General features: G+C 41.9%; 2 long non-coding RNA genes across 3 annotated transcripts in view; one reads left to right on the forward strand and one right to left on the reverse strand.

Moving 5' to 3' along the window:
- The window catches only part of LOC308469256, a 96,758-nt gene extending 94,721 nt beyond the window's left edge, over positions 1-2,037 (forward strand). Inside the window, exon 3 of the long non-coding RNA XR_013982059.1 lies at positions 1,842-2,037. This is a non-coding gene — a long non-coding RNA (uncharacterized lncRNA). The remainder of the gene's footprint in view (positions 1-1,841) is intronic.
- LOC308469247 overlaps positions 1-15,206 on the reverse strand; it is a 100,977-nt gene extending 85,771 nt beyond the window's left edge. For both annotated transcript variants that reach the window (XR_013982048.1, XR_013982049.1), the window contains exons 1-2: positions 15,071-15,206; positions 14,322-14,406 (exon numbers count right to left, since the gene is read on the reverse strand). This is a non-coding gene — a long non-coding RNA (uncharacterized lncRNA). The remainder of the gene's footprint in view (positions 1-14,321; positions 14,407-15,070) is intronic.
- Between the last annotated feature and the right edge of the window lie 110 nt (positions 15,207-15,316).

Below are 15,316 nucleotides of genomic sequence, written 5' to 3' on the forward strand. Positions count from 1 at the left end.
TAAAGCCATCCAAGTTGGTGGCTAGAGAGTAGTGTGTCCAGATTTTTAAAAGCACTACACAGCTAAAGGGGCAGGAGCTCTGTCCTCTCTTGAATCTGTCCACCTACCAGAGTACAGAGATAGTGAAGGAAATGGGGGTGGGGGTCCATTAAAGGAAACTAACATACTTTCGCACCATTACCAGTCATATAATATTGGAGTTGCATCAGAGTCCTGTGACAGGCCACCATCTAAAGTAGGCAAGCCAGAGATGAGAAGGCAGGTTGTTTCTCTCCGCTGGAGATTATATTATTGCATTGAAAGGAGGGGTAAGCATAATTTGCAGACGTGGTAACACACATTAATTAAAGTGTTAGCAATAGAGTTAGCAATAGAAATATGCTGAGGATACTATTCATGGTGTGGTACAATGACCAACCATTTTTCTGGCAGGACTCCTGCGCCTTTAACAACATTCAGTGCTAGAGAAAGCTGCACCAGAATTTATCTCTGGCATGCTGTTGCTCGAGCCACAAAGAACCTGCTCCTATTTAATAGCAAAGTAGAAAATGAAGGTTTGTAACAAAGTGAGCCAGTGCCATCGGAACTTAAGGAGAAATGTGGTGGCGGTGGCTGGTGCTTTGCCACAGCTTATGATGCGGTATGTAAGTGCTATCCCACTTTAAAGCAACAATTCTGGGAATTAAAATACATAAATAAATATGCCTTTCATCTTTATAGGCAAAGGAAATACTAGTCTTTCAACAACCACCCTTTTTTGACAAAAAAAGAAAAAAAGATCACAAAGAATCTCTGTAGCAAATTAGCAGCCTAAGTCTCCAAAATCAAATGGAACATCCAAGCCAAGCCACTGAAACAGATTTTTGTTCAGTTCTTTCTTTTCTTTGTTTAGTTATACTTTTTCCAAAGCAAATAATAAAAGGCTGACTAGTACAATGGCATCTAAACCCTTTAGTATTTTCACTCTGTGCAATTCTCATTTATTTCTCCTTCCCACTGGCCGTGCTTCTCACACTCTTTTTTCTTTGTAGAGCTTCCTGGCTGTCTGGGTTGTTTTTGAACAAAACCTTTTACATAAGGAGCTAAAGCAAGAACTAAGAAGAGAAGCAGTGAGCATCGTAACTCAACATTTAAACTTAAATCTGCTTAGCCCCAGTTCATAACTTGTTTCTTAATGAAGAATCACAGAGAAGGAAGCCTGCCAGCTACCATAGTGGCCAATGGCTCCCAAACTACCTCCCATACTTCATAATGCTCCTTCAGGGCCTTCCTCCCCACTCCATTTTTCAGGCATGGAGAAAGCCTCTGCCACTCCCCTACTGGCAATGCATTGCCTGGCTGTTTGGAGATTTCCTTGGCTGTGTCCACAGTAGGGAGCAAATGCATACATGGATCACAGATGGGCCATTATAAGAACAAAGCACCAAAAACGGGTAGACCCTCCCACTACAACAGATACTGCCACAGTTTAGAGTTGAAAGGTTAGGAGTGATGTCACCGAGATAGAAAGCGGCAAGCTTGAGAGAGAGGGACAACAAGGTTAAGAGAGCTATGGCTGATGTCTTCTTGAATCCAGCTCTGTGGTTATGGAAGAAGCAAGCTTTGATTAAATTCTAGCACTTACTGGGTCAAGGGATTTAGAGGAGTCTGGCACTCCCAAAATCATAGCAATACTATGAGCCTGCCTTCAGCAAAATCCAGGGGGGGTAAGGCAGACTGCATCTTTTCTTTCTGGACTGATGGTGACAACCCAGAGATTGCATCTGATTGTCTGTCGGTTTTTAAAATAGATATCCAGTAAAAATGTAGCCTAAGCCTCTCTTGTCCTGCTTCTTCCCCAGACATCACCCATCATTATCTCCTTAAACACGCAAGCAAAAACAAACAAACCTCCTGTAGGTAAGGAGGAAGGATTGGTGTCAGGATAACGAGAAGACTTACATGGAAGAAACTGTAGCTGCATCTTAGTTCACAACCACCGTTCTGTCAAAGAAGCCGACACAGACGCCAGCTTGTGACCTTACCACCCAGGTAGCAAGAAACAAAGGGTAATTGGTTCCATAATGTCTATTTTCACTTTGCTGCTTCTAATCTAGGCTCTTTAAGGCTACTTCCATAGTCAAGAGAATCCCTTTTATGTTTGAGGTTCCTCTTAGGGGCATATAGAAAAGATAAAAGCTATTGGATTTATCAAAGGGTGAGACAGGTGTAATTTTATAAAAATGAAGGTGGAAAATAATGAAGAGTGGCAATGCCCTCTCTGAAATGAAGGCTGAGATTTTCCTATCTCAGGTGAAACTTTTTTTTTTTTTTTTAATTATTCTGCTATTTGAAAGTGAGAAAAGATCACTAATTAAATTGCCTGCCTGAAGTGGGCCAAGAAGGATACCTCCACCGAGTTACTCTGTTTGCTTGAGAGCGAGAATAGTAATTGGTATCCAGCTGTTGAGATTCAATGTCGTGTCATCTTTTCATTTTCTCTTCATCCTATTAATTCCAGAACATTTTATACATTCCATTTCTTGGTTTCTGGAAATATCTGCCTAGTCACTGTAACAATATTTTCTTGCAGTGCGTTTGAATAACACACATCCCCCCCCCAAAAAAAACTTCACTTGAAAGTGGTTTGGCTCACTCAAGTGTGTAAGAAAGAACACAAGACCATAAAACTAACACAGGACACCGAAAATGGTTTTATTTGTTTTTCCAGAAAACATAAAAATCTCAGGGTTGAAGGTACTCATCTGACTAAGCCTTTGGTTTACGTGAACTGAATTTGTAAATAAAAAATAATGCCATTTATATCGTTGTACTTTATGAAACAGGTTTTTTTTAAAAAAAATCAGGGTTTATCTGCTGCTTTAAAAAACGTTTTGAGGATGAGAAATCAAAAGCTTCTGTATTGTTCAATTATTGTTCCAGCTTATACCCTGGTCAAATATAATAAAAAAAGCAGAACTGATCCAGACCATCAGTTATTGTGGAAGACCTCATTATGCCAGGAACATCAGGATGTGGAGGCACTGGCCTGGTGTGTTATTGAAAATCACTGTCTGTCAAGCAAAACTATACACGAGAACCTCTGGCAAGCTGTTGAAATTCATGTTTTGCAAGCACTGAGCTGCACAAATGACTCAAGCAGAGGCATAAAATCTAATGGTGAATTTATAATCGACTTGAGACAGGGCATTTGGAATAAGAACCTAGAAATCATTCCAAAGCTGATACACCTTCTCTTTGCAACAAAAGTATGCATCATTCTGATGCTACAAATTCATGCATTTTCAGGTACAGATACCTATTTATCTGGTGGAGAAGGGAGGACTCGTGAGCCTCTGATAGGCAAGGGGTGCTTTTTAGCAGCCACAGATTCATAGAGTTGGAAGGGACCCTGATGATCATGTAGTCCAAGCCCCTGCAATTCAGGAATATGCAGCTGTCCCTTACAGGGCTCAAACCTGCAACCTTGGTGTTATCATGCACCTCTTTACCTTGGACTTCGGTGATTAAGTTTTTTTGTTTTGTCTTATGGGGCGCACTTCTCTTATTGAATCTGTACTCTTACATTCCATCTAGAATAGTTTTACTTGCTTTATAATTTTAACCATTTCATCTGTTTTTAATAATTGTATACAGTGGTACCTCGGATTACAGATGCTTCAGGTTACAGACTCCGCTAACCCAGAAATAGTACCTCTGGTTAAGAACTTTGCTTCAGGACGAGAACAGAAATCACGCGGTGGCAGCGCAGCAGCAGCAGGAGGCCCCTTAACTAAAGTGGTACCTCAGGTTAAGAACAGTTTCGGGTTAAGAACGGAGCTCCGGAATGAATTAAGTTCTTAACCCAAGGTACCACTGTATTGTATTGTTGTAATCCACCCGAAGACTTTATGGTGAAGGGTGGGTAAGAAATCTACCAAATAAATAAAACTTTTTGCTTCTGTTTTTGTACCAGAAGCTTGCATCTAAAAGGGTTTCATTCCACACACTAGGCTTGGGCTCCCGCTACAGAGGCTGGAATGTGCCCTAGACACATGAGTTCCTTGTTCAGGCACTCCACAAGTATTTGGAAGACTGTGAGATGTTCTTTGCAAAGCGGGCACTATCTCCCAAGTGTATCTGGGCAGGTGGTGGTAGATTCGGTTGGGACTACCTCCAAAAGAGAGGCTCTGGGTAGACTTTGATGCTTTGAGTGATTTGGGCACCTCACTTGAAGCTAGGGGTAATGATATGTGTGATACAGCACTAGAATCTGCCATTCAAAAGCACATCTTGTATAGCTAGCACCAGCCAGTGACATTAACTGCAACTGCACATATATGTATTACTGTTGGCTTCTTGGGGTGTAGGGAGGGGCTGACTGTCTCCAGCTGTGGGAAGCATCATTTGGATGGGTCATATTTTGCAGCTCACAACACAGGAAGAGTGACAGTTTGAAAACCAAAATTTAAATTCAAAATTCAAAACCTCAATACCTCTCCCCTTATTCTAATTTTTTTTTTTAAAAAACCCTGTCTCAGCTGAGACATTTTTTTCCAGAGGCTTACTTCAACAATCAATCAGTATATCATTTACCATATTAGGCCTTGCTGCTATATTGCGTTTTCAATATTGATAACTACAATACCATACAATAAAACAAAGTTGAAATGGACAGGAAAAGCCATATTTGGCCAAAAGAAATTAATGTAAATGTTTCCCCAGAAAATATATGTGCAAACAAGTATTATGTCAAAACTACCCGTAACAAATATTGATGCAACAATAGTTGGAACACAGCAGGGTGCCAGATCCCCAGTCTCCATCTTGATTTAAAAAACCATCTACTAGCAGGTAGATCAGGCTTCCTCAGCTTCAGCTCGCCAGATGTTTTTGGCCTACAACTCCCATGTTCCCTAGCTAGCAGGACCAGTGGTCTAGGATGATGAGAATTGTAGTCTCAAAACATCTGGAGGGCCGAGGTTGAGGAAGCCTGAAGTAGATTAACCTTGGGGTGAGAGGGATGAAACTGCCTGAGGCAATGAGAACATAGCTAGGGGGCGGGAATAGAAAGCTCAGAGTGAGAAAAAAAGCAGAGGGATGTTAATTTCTTATACTAATTATGTCTTTGATTTCCCAGTGGAAGAGGGCAATGCTGAGAAAAGTGATGATGGAAAAGCCAAAGCCAATTATAGAAAAGTGGTGGGTAGGTTCAGCCCACCTGACATTAACCCCTGGACTAGGTAAGCCCTTGTCTGATCCAGTAGGGCTTACCTGGCATACTCTGAGCCCAGAATTGGAGAACATTTGCATCCCACCCTTCCTACACAGAACAAAAGGTGACAAGGGCATTGATAGGCTAGGATATGTTGAATTTTTCAACTTTCAAATTCCCAAAATGAGGAGAGCTATAAATTTGTAACATGACTTGGGAATTCCAAAGATATTTTGGTTGAATTAATTTAATTTAGTTTTGCTTGTTAGGTAGAATGTATGTAAAATTGCATAGAGATCATTAACGATTGCCAAGTATTAATATTATTTTTATTATTTAGTATTTAGTATTCAGAAGGTAAAATTAAAATTATTTGGTTTTCCGAAAGCAGTTTATGTGCTTCTTCATCAAACGTAGCCTTGCCAAGTCAAATGTTACCCAATGACAACAATAATAGCAGGTCTGAATTCCTCAAATCCTAAAGCATATTTTTAAGACCCTTAACTGAATAATTTTGCAAAACTTAAGTTTACCCCTAAAATGACATGTCCCATTGCTAGGTATTTAAAGGACTTGAAGCATGGGCCCATGATAGAAATTTGCATAAAAATTGCATATGCTCATTTATTTGCACAGATACTTCAAGTAAATTCATATGGCAGACAGCTAGGGACTCACCAGTATTATGCTATGCTGTGCGCCCAGCCATCCAATACAAAAAGTGTTTAAAAAAAAAAAGTTTAATACAACTTAGAAGGGAGGGGCAGGAGATTTGGGTTCCATCACAAAAGCTGTGGGGCTCAGCCCTCTAGCGATGCATATCATTATTCCCCATGCATTTTGTCTTTACAACAAATGTGAGGGCGGTTAGGCTGAGTGTGTGTGACTGGTCCAAGGAGAGCAATGTGGACTTGGAGGGGATTTCAACCCAGGCCTTCCTAGCCATGGTCCAACACTCTAACCACTAAACCACACTGACTTTTACAATGATCTCCATTCCAAGCCCTGTCCTAAAGCCATCTAAGAAGAATGAGAAGCAGGGTGGAGATGGGATCCCTATCTACTCATCAACAGCACCAATAAACAACAGCTGTAGGCTATGGTGGCCAGCATGAGAGGTGGAGTTGGGATTCTGGAAGCCAAGCAGAGGAATAGGGATGGGTTGGCAACGTTCTCATCCTAGCAGGGCCCCTGTGGATTATTCTCCATAGCATAGGAACCCAGATCTCAGCAGAGTCCTTAAATCCAGTTAAAATCAATGGGACTGAAAGGTGCTGAAATTTGGATTGTGTCCGTACAGTTTCATCTTTATTTATTTTCTGTCTTTGTGGTGTTTGAAATCATTTTAGGAATGTGCTTTGCATTTTCTTGGGTTAACAAAAATATTTAATTTTCTCCCGTAATTCACAACATGTTTATTTTGCATCAACGGAATCATGCTGAGTTCCTTATGAGGGCTATTTATGTCCTGTTTAGTAATTTTCATGGCTGCTAACCAAAGATGTGTCATATTTTTAAAACTATTGCATTCAATTTGTGTGTTTAATCTATATTTATACCCCTTTCTTATCAAATACTTCAGGGCTTTATTAACTGTTACTACCTTTTAGGAAGCCAAAATAAAGAATACTTGACACCTCATGTTCTTCTGTACAATAGAAGCAAAGTTCAATGAACTGGGGGGAGAGGGAAACGCAGTAAGAGCTAAAACAAATAAACAAGCAAAGTAAAACACAAGACAAGGAGTGAAGCAAAAAAAGAAACAACCACATCAGCAAAAACTAGTCCAAAGTATGCAAAAACAATTATAATTGTTAACAGTTCTTCTTCCCTAAAGGGGAATCAATGTAATTTTATCTCACCCAGAGGTGGGGAAGCTTTTTTCAGATCAAGGGCCACATTCCCTCATAGGCAACCTTCCGGGGGCCACAAGTCAGTGGTGGACAGGTCCAGAGACAAAAGTGGGTGCAGCAAAAAGCGTGACTCTGACCTTTGTACAATGAAAGCCAGAGGTCTTTACATTCACCCATGCCCCATGTGCATTTCTCCATCCAGCCCAAGAGCAACAGCACTCAAGGAGGACCTAGGAACAGTCCCCAAGGGCCAGAAAGAGAGGCCTGGAGGGCCACTTTAGCCTTTAGGCCTGAGGCTCCCCACCCCAGCTGTAAATAGTTAGCCATTTCTTCCATTTTCTAGTAGACCTCTGAAAACTTCACACGTTACATACCTTGACCAGATGTATACGGTACACTTGTTTATTTTTAGAAGGAAGTCCCACTTAATCCAGTAGGACTTTCCAACAAGTAAACATGGCTGGAATCTGCCTGTTATTCTGGACTCACTGCCATGGTGGAATTGATAAGCGGTTTCTCCAGCCCAGACTAGGGCTCCTAAACCTTATAACCACCCTTCTTTGTGTACCTTCAACAGGCAGGCTCACACGCAGGCATTGAACAGATGAGGCTCTTACTCAGACAGAAAAAAGAGCACTGGGGGGAATACTGTTTCCTACTACAGGCACAGGAAACTGTGGCCCTCCGCATAGTGTTGGTTTCTGCCCCAGCCAATGATCAGGGGTGATGGGAGCCGTAGTTCAACATCTGAAGGAACACAGATTCTCCATCCCTGGCCTGGATATTCTTATTTGTGATCCCAGAGGGAGCAATAAAATAAACAAATGAAAGGAGCAGCATTGGCTCCGTTATCTACAGACTGATGAAGCAGCATGGAAATGGTGGGAGTGTGCATCTCTCAAGACTTATATCCAGGCAAGAAAAAGCTTCACCTGTTATATTTCTGTGTTGGAAAGACCCAGGAACTGTTTCAAAGGTGACAATTCTGTCTATAGGAAAGTATCCACACAATCATTTCAAAGCATAGTAAAAGATCTCTCAGAGCTTGGCCTGGCAACCCTAGTAAAAGCCCACAAATCTTTACTGTTTATAGCCTTGTTGTTACCTGTAAGACATGTAATATGCGCTCCTTCCCTAATTTGAGGTGCTCCCTCAGGATGCTTTATTTTAAGGGCATTTGGCAACTGTAATTATTACTTCTTGATTACTAACTGTTGCCAAAACCTCTCTCTTTATAAATAGGGCTGGAACCCTGTCTAGACGTTTCAGGCTACAGCTCCCACCATCCCTCACCATTGGTCGTGCTGTCTGAGGCTGATGAGAACTGGAATCCAACATCTGGAGAGCACAGGTTGAGGAAGGCTGCTCTACACACTTACCTGGAAGAACACCCCGTTGAATTGAACAGGACTTGATTCTGAACAGCTAGACATAGGATTGCACTGTTAAAAGCAAATCTTGTGCATCCTACAGTTAGTGGCCTGGTTTACAAAAAGAGCTGAATCACCAAAAGCAAAACTGATCGGCGGCAGCTGGCAGATTGAAGTTCTCAGCAACTTTCAGTGGAACATCTCTTTGATTAGCGATAAACTTTGTACAGGAGAGTAGGTTTAGGTACCCCAATATCAATCATTACATCTCTGGCAGTTCTATAAATGTCAGACAGGCTGCTGATTCATTTCCTAAAATGGCTTCCTCTGGTACGGCCAACGTCTCTGGAGATAATGACTTTAAAGGCTCCTTAGGTAAGCGATGACTAGTGTTTCTTTTAAGGTCAAAAAGCAAGATTCTCCCATAAATCATCAGGAGGCTTTTTTAAAAGTGAGAATTTAAGAGAAGTAGCAGAATTTATAGCATCCGTTGCTCCAGCCGCAGAGTAGTAGAAGGTGGAAGCATAAATAAGGTTGCCATATTTTGAAGAGCAAAAAAGAGGACACATTTGCCAACATCTACTTTTAACAATGGATCGCTTTGATGACTCTGCCCATGAAAAAGAGGACAAATAGCAACCCTACAAGCATTTGTGACCCCATTATTGGGCAAATGAAGAGAGGCCTTTTTGGAGTGAATGTGTGCCCACACCACTTCAGTGGCAGCAGAAAGACAGAAAAGCATGTTGGCCATTCTCTAACAAAACATGAGACCTTAACTACTTCCAAATAAAATCACTGGGGAAAAATTGGGGGGGGGTGGAAATTCCAGGTTTACCTGTGTAGTATACTATACCTGTGTATAGTATCCCCTCCCAAATCTCATTAAGCAGTGTTTTAGCTTCCCAGTGAGCAGCACAGGTATCTTGACTAAAGCAGCTCCCCTTAGACAAATGTTTCCATGTTTTCCCTCTGAGTCGAACTTCTCTGTTGTGGCTTCCTATAGAGTTGGGACTTATCACAACAGCACAGCACATTCAGCAGGGTTACAATGAATGAGATGAGCTTTAAAGGGATTCGGTATCCGTCCGCTTATTTTGCATTAGCCAAGCAAATGCTTTGAGAGGGCACATATTCTTGAACTACCACTATATGGCAAGATAACGTACTAAATATGTGAGTTTCTTGATACTTGCAATTTGGAGCTAGCATCTGAAAATGTAGGGGGATATACTGTATATCTTCATAGCGTTAAGATTCTATTGGCTTCATTTAGTATTCCGCCTCCCCTTTTAAAAATAAATTAAAATACTTTTTTTTTTACTCTTCTGTTAAATATTATTTATGAGGAAAATTAGAAGGAAGTGCAGCCTATGTACTATATGGCGGGGAGTTAATGGTGAGCATTATTTTACTCCATTCTCTCCCTGTGAACTAAGAATGTGCCTTAATAAACTAGGGTTGTTTTTAGTAATCTCCTGAGATATGTCAGGGGAATTAGCCTTTGAAAATGGTGTGGTTTTACTAAGCAGCTGTATAGTGGATTTGCTAGAGGTCTGAGCAAGTAAAGCCTATTCTGTGAAGTGCAGATTTCCAATATGAGTAAGGAAGTGCTACAGTGACATCTATTGGAAAGCACTGTGATCCATCATTACAGGAAACAGATTAATCCAATAATCTATTTTGTTTGTCTGGAAGAATGTACAAGCCACTTAATCAAAGAATCCCTAAGCAGCGTAAATAGAATAGTTTTTTAAAAATTATTAATATGTTTCTTGGTTTGCCATGAAAACCAGTGCTTTGTGAGTGGTAGTTAGGAAATCACTTTCTACTACATGATACTTTTCATTGGGCTAATCTTTCACTGATGTTCACCACGGTAACACTAAATCCTGGTTGTCTGCACAAAAAGTTCTTCTGAGATGAAGTAATGCTATCCAGAGACCTGATGCCAAACTTTAGACAGGAATCAAGAACGGCATCCCAATTCAGTGAATTATAGAATGACTATATTGACGATACATTTTGCCAATAGTGGCTGGCACAGGCAATGATGTGTGGTGTTGGGAAACCAGGTAAGCAACGCCACCCTCTCCACACTGGCCACTAATACATCTGCTCCAGATGCGTGATAAAATTATCCATGAGACCTAAGATTCACAGAATGGTAAAGTTTGAAAGAAATACACAAAGCAGAAGGATAAAAGGTGAGATCCTGGGATACAGATCCTTTTTATCTCCAGAGCAATCAACAACCAATGATGGGGTAAGGGTGAGAAGATGTAGACTGGGAAAATAATGAAGAGAAAATCTGAATTCTCCCCCCCCCCCAACTGTTCTAATTTGGAGCCCCCGCTCCACTCAGAAAACAGCTTATAAATGAAACGGGGGGGGGGGGTCAGGGAGGTCTGATCACAGATTTCCAATGTAATGTATAGTTTGGTCCAAACTCATTTTCCTTCCCCAACAGTTTGCCTCACCCACAGTCGCTCAAGACATCAGTCACAGCTGTTGTCCAGCTTTAAAGTATAACTTTTTATAAGAACTTCTTGTGGACCTCAGGAAGGAAGGAATTTGCCCCAGTTCTTATTTTTCTGCATGACTACAATGTGTGCAGTTTCATTTAAGCCCTGAAACAAATTGGTGTGACCTAAGGAAGTAACCTATCACATCCCCGCAGTCCCTTGGCTGTTCCTTATTAGTACAGAAGATAACCATCCCCTGAGCAGAACAAATAAATAAATAAATCAGCACTTCAAAAAGGACATTCCATGTGAATGGAAGGTATCTTTGTGCAGCAACAAATTCCCCATCCTTTTGAAGCTTGGAGGAGAACCCTGCAACATATATAATCTTTTCTCTTCTAATCTGAAACTCTGAATCTTTCACTTCAACAAGCCAGAATCTCAGGTGTCTGGTTTTTGTGGTGGAAGTCTAAGTCTGCGGGAAGTAAGTTGCTTGTGTCATAGTCTGTCTCTCAGCATTTAGATGATTAAATGCCTTTCGTGTGCAAATTTAATATCTGGAAAAGTTGTATAAAAATAGAGAGAAAGCAAAATCTCTAGGAAACCAGAACCAAGCCTTAAAGATGAAAGAGTAGCCAAATTGAAATTCATCTGAAGAGATACTTTTGACACTTTGAAGTTATGGTGAGCAAAAACAGTTAAGTACAAGCAGTTGTCACATTTTTGAACTGATCATTGAGAGAGGGAGGGAATCTAGGGAACTTTTATTGGGCTAACAGTAGGTTCAGTAGGAAGAGCAGCCTTTAAGATATCAGATCTGTAAATAAAACCTAATATACACTGACTGGCCATGGAATGCCTGGGTGGAAGCCAGCTGAGCCTGTGGTTTATTCATTTTTGGGACCACACTGCAGTGTTGCCTCCATGTACAGCCCACAGAAACCTTCCTATAGGAGTGAGTGGCAGCTATTCACATATATCAGAGAAGGTAAGTAGATACATTAGGGTGGAGGGAGCTAAATTTGCCCCTGTACTCACCATAGTAATCCCACTCTCTGGCACGAGGAACACATTTTGCCCCCCCCCCCCTTGGCTGAAACTGAGCACTTCTTGGTCATGCTTGAATGCAATGAAACTCAGGAACGAGCTTTTTAAAAATATTAGACTTTTATAACTTTCCTTTAAATAAAATTACCTTTACAGCCAAAAATTACCAATGAGAGGGGCTAACAGTAATAGTTTGCACTTGTCCATCAGTTTCCAGTGGAATAGCAATTACTATGAAAACCCCTCTATGAAGAAAGGTTGCAACATTTGGGGCTTTTCCACCTAGAGCAAGCAGTGGACTGGAACCTCCCGGCGGGCCTTGGGTCATTTTCAGGTGCCTGCCCCATGCCCTCCTTCACTTGCCTGCTCCTTCCCCTGGCCATGCCATAGCTTGTTGGTTGGACAACTCCTTGAATGCTGATTAAATGTTGGCAGAGATAGAGAAGTTTGTGGGTGCAAGAAGAAGAAAGATAGGTCTCCTTCCTCTGAGGAGAAAAGGTCAGAGAAGGCAATGAATGAAATTAGAAAGAGAAAAGGTTAGTATTTGTTATTAATAAAATGGTGTCAGTAAGGACCAGCCGCCAAACTCTGCCTCTCTCTCCCAATACGATAACTCAGGACTATCCAGCCAAAGTTGGATGATTGAGGACAGGTGGAAGCACTTCTTTACACAATGCATAATTAAACCTTAGGAATTTGCTCCCGCATCATAAATTGTAGTTAGCTGAATGGCTTTAAAAGAGGATTCGACAACTTAATGGAGTTTAAGGTTATCCATGGATACTAGCAATGGTGGTTATGGGATACCTTTGCTGTGAGAGGCAGAATGCCTTTGAATACTATCTGCTGGGAATTGCAAGTGAGGAGGGGCCTTTTGATCCTGCTTGCAGGCTTCCATAGGTATCTGGTAAGCCACTGTGAGAAAAAGAACCTGGCTGAGATAGTTCTTTGGTCTCATCTGGCAGGACTCTTCATATGCTCTTACTACACATTGGTGTGTTTTGTGACCATATGAAATATGTCTCTAAACTATATATATATACTGCCCAATGACAATAAAATCCACCATAAAAATGATAAATCTGCATAACACAGAACAGCATAAGAGAACAATAGAAAGAGTTAACAAACTTAAAAGTTGTTTTTTCTAAAGGCAAGCAGTTAAAAATAAATTAGATGTGAATTAAAACACACAGAATCATGGAATTATAGAATTGGAAGGTACCCCAAGGGTCATTTCGCCCAACCCCCTGCAATGAGGGAATCTCAACACAGTCCCCCACCCAATTTAAAACCAGTTTGCAAACCTGCTTAGCTTTGCAACTGTGGTAGCAGTTTATGGGGGGGGGGGCATCTCTATTTTCTCATGGGAAACCTCATTTGAGGGAAAATGCTTTTTTCATATAAACCTCTGGCTAAATGCATCCAAATGGTTAGAGCTTTTCTTTATTGCATTTCTGAAGGCTGAGATGCGATGAGTGCCTCAAAACGTGTGTCCGAGGACTGCATGCGGCCCCTTTGACGCCCCACCCAGCTCCCATGCTGCCTTCCCAAAGCTGGGTAAGCGAGGTGCTGGTCTTTGGGAAGGAGGTGTGAGGGCTCTGACAGGGTCCTAGAGTCCTCTCTATCCTTCATAAAGCCTAGTTAGCACTTTCCCAGCTTTGGGAAAGAATGGGGAGCTCTAGGACCCTGTCAAAACCTTGTGCCCCCTTCCCAAAGCCCTGTGCCTCATTTACCAGGCTTTGGGAAAGCAGCATTAAGGGCTGGGGTGCCTCAGATTTGGGCCTCAACATTCCCCCCGCCCCTGTGACTAGGCAGTGTGCAGCCTGCATGTTCTGTATTGAAGTACTCTTGCAGCCCACTTGGTATGAAATGTTATAGACTGTCCTGGACTAGCCCCTTCATCCAGGTAGATGAGATCATTGTAGTGGTATGAGTATGGTCCACCCACAGAGTCAATTACATAGAAACCTCAGTGCCTTTTTGTTTAGGTTTCAGCAGAGGACACATGAAAGGCATTGAAATCTAATGCTTCACAGCTTTATTGCTTGGTCATTGATTGGTGGCATGCGAGTCATTAAGGGTTCAACCACAGAATCCATTGCAATATTTTATTGCAAACCCCTCCACTCTTCGTTCCTGTTTCCAAAATGAGTACAGTAGTTCCCTAGACAGTGTAATTTACCAGGTCAACCCACTAGGTGGCAGTGAAAGCTCATGGTTCATGATAACCGTGCTTGGAACAGCACTGAAGTCCAAGCTAAGCTCCCATGCCAGCAATTTATTCAGCCTTCATCCTGATTTGCTTGCACAGAGCTTACCCCAGTGATTAGACTACCTCTAGTCTTTACTGAGCATTTATCCTGATTTGTTTGTAGGGTACAGTACTTACATGTCTTCCTGTTAATCATTCATTCATCCTACGCTTTTCAGTGCATTTTCCTGTTACTTTCCTAACTGCACTTTCTTTAAAGTCCCTTTAAAGAAAAAAGCAGTTTTGTTATGCTAGTGTTCACTTCCAGATGCCTTGTTTATTGAACATTCATTCAACATGCATGAATAAATGACATTTGACTATTTATTGAGTGATCCTTCTGATTTGTTTGCAAAAACTGCTATGCCAAGCAATTCTTAACCCACACTTCCATTACATTTTATGGGCACTTCCCTTATTTCATGAAGTCCGAACTTGGGGGGAGGGGGGTTTATTGTGCAAGATCTCCAAATCAGTGTTAACTGTGAAACCTGAATTTGCCAGCGTGTAAGTGAATCCTGTCCCAAAACAGCAAGCGTCTGGAAGTGTCCGCTTTAATTGCACAAACTTTCTGGTATGTGCTTGAATCCGTCCCGCAAAATAAATCGTTTCAAGACTGGTGATGGCCTTTCATTTAGATGCTTTTTAAAGAGCATCAGAGGGAGAGATCCATCCCAAACTGAAAGCTTCCAACTTGGGAAGCTTTTCTTACTAGATGCATGCTGGGGGCAAAGGGCAGAAGTTATTTCACCCAGCCTTTCTTCGGTCTGGGCCTTTGGAGACGGTGTTACACTGGATGGACCTTGACCTGGTCACTCCTCAAGGCAGTTCTTAACTCTCGAAAAACAACTTTTGTCCACCCCGCCCTTTGCTAAGAAGCTGCCCACCTGGAAGCCTGCAAGCTTTTAAACTCAGGTCGGTGGGACTCCCGGCTTTCCTTCCCCTAGGCAAAAGCAGCAACCCCAGACCCTGCTCTTCCGCGAGTCGACTCGGAAAAGCAAGTTTCCCTCAGTCCCAGGTGAGTGCAGGGTTGCGGCCTGACAGCGCGGGAATCCCACGTCAAACGAGCCCAAGGGGGCGAAGTTCCTGAGGCAAAAGTCGGCTTCGCCTTGCGCGCGCGAAAGAGGCGCTTC

This window comes from Podarcis pityusensis, assembly GCF_964106645.2.
Source record: "Podarcis pityusensis genome assembly, chromosome: 2".
NCBI lineage: Eukaryota > Metazoa > Chordata > Lepidosauria > Squamata > Lacertidae > Podarcis > Podarcis pityusensis.